The sequence below is a fragment of the Camelina sativa genome, chromosome 5 (genome assembly GCF_000633955.1).
Source record: "Camelina sativa cultivar DH55 chromosome 5, Cs, whole genome shotgun sequence".
NCBI lineage: Eukaryota > Viridiplantae > Streptophyta > Magnoliopsida > Brassicales > Brassicaceae > Camelina > Camelina sativa.
This window is the reverse complement of record NC_025689.1, coordinates 22475369-22477560: the sequence shown is the minus strand read 5'-3', so window position 1 is coordinate 22477560 and position 2192 is coordinate 22475369.

Here is a 2192-nt window from a genome sequence, read left to right as displayed (position 1 = left end):
TTTAGTGATTTTATCTATATATATAATAAAATTGTAACAGGTTCGTGAGATTCAAACTTAGTCTAGTGGTTGTGTGCGTATCAAAAGTCACTCTGACCCGAGTTCGATGACCAGAAACTCAATTTCGTGTTTTTTTGTCAAATTTCTTAGTAAGGAGCAAAATAGTAATTTTAATATCATCTTCTCTGCACGACTTCAACCTATCTGCAACCCTAATCTACGCCGCCAGTCATTTTAGTACCTTGTTTTTGACTGAATTTACATCGAATTCAACTGATTTCGATAAACAAATGGTAGATCTGAGATGTAATATACTATTCTAGGCCAAAAAATACAAATTTTATAAGTTTTTTTCGTTTCCCGATTTTTAGTCCGATTTCAGTAATATCGCGGCGGAGGTTCGCCGCCGAGCGTTTAACTGGCGCCTAAGCGGCCTCCGCGGCCGCGTTTTTAAACAGGGGTCTTAGCTAGTGAGAACTAGGTCTAGGAGTATCTTAACTTGATTGCTATTGTCATGAGAATGGATTAGTAAGTTTATGAGATCATTGTCTAGAGAGAGCTCATAGTTGATTGAGGTTTGTTGATCAGTTTAGGTAATCATAGCTTGAGTCCAGCCCATGAATCCATCCCTAGGAACCTTCTTTGTTTATTGATTTCTCTGTTTGATTACTGTTATTCGCTTCCTGTTTGATTTGCTTGCAATTGGTTCTGTTTTGATTGTTGATTTTGGTTATGTTCTTCATATCAAGTCACTCGACCTGTCACTCAATCGAGAATACGATCGAGTGCTTGCTCGAGCTCCTTCCAGAGTTCTTATTTTGTTCTGCATCTTTCTTGTTTCATTCTTGTTTCATTCCTGTTTCATTCCTGTTTAATCCTGTTGCATTCATTTCATAAGCATTGTTAGTTCTTGTTCATGTTTAGAATCATTTCTGTTTTGTTTATACTGTTTACTTGCATTTTGCCTCTTATCTTAGTAGTTTTACATTTTGCCTCTTATCTTAGTAGTTTTACATTTTGCATTTCATATTTGTCATTAGGATGTTAGTTCAAAACCATTATCATATCTGGCTCGACTTAAATTAGTGTTCATATCCCGATTGCTTGCATCACACTCATTATGGATTGACATCTCTTATATTACAACAACATAAGAGTAATTGAAACCTCTTGCATTCCATCCATCATAACTATCATCATCTCACACCACAAAAGGATATGTTTCAATTTGGTGCCGTTGCCATTTGAGTGTTTGTTTGTGACATTTAGGATTTACACAAGTTTATGATTAAGTTCTATTGTTCATTTGATCACTATTGATTAAGATCCTTCATCTGCTTGGTTGTTTTGAATCTCAGGTACCAACTCGATCCAGCACTCGACCATCTGCACGATCGAGCACCAGATCGAGCTACCAACCCAGATTCAGTCAGTCGTCCAGTTTCAGTCGGTTAAGTCTTCAACTCGAGCCTCTGCTCGACCGAGTGTCAGTTCGAGCTAGTGATCGAGTCAGCAGAAAACCAGAATCCTCCAAGAACAGAATCTTCAGAAGTACCTTGATCATATAAACCGCCTACCAAGAGACTTGAGGCAGCAGAAAACCAGAATCCTCCAAGAACAGGAAGATCAATTGCTAATGGAGCAACAAAACAATCAGGATCACAGGCCAAGACCTATTGGTGCAGGAGATGCTCCAAATACACACAACCAGAGAGCTGGCATAGTTCGTCCTGCAGTTACCAACAACAATTATAAGATTAAAAGTGGGCTGATCACCATGATTCAGGCAAACAAATTCCATGGTTTGCCTATGGAAGACCCTTTAGATCATCTTGATGAGTTTGATAGGCTTTGTGGCCTCACCAAGATCAATGGTATAAGTGAAGATGGCTTGAAGCTCAGACTGTTTCCTTTCTCACTTGGAGACAAAACTCATCTATGGGAGAAGACACTTCCAACTGGTGCTATCACTACATGGGATGCTTGTAAGAAGACCTTTCTAGCTAAATTCTTCTCTAATGCTAGAACTGCAAGGTTGAGGAATGATATTTCTGGTTTTGCACAAAGAATAATGAAACTTTTTGTGAGGCATGGGAGAGATGCAAAGGCTACCAAACACAATGTCCACATCATGGGTTTAGTAATGAGTCTCTACTTAGCACACTATATAGAGGAGTCTTGCCAAAGATAAG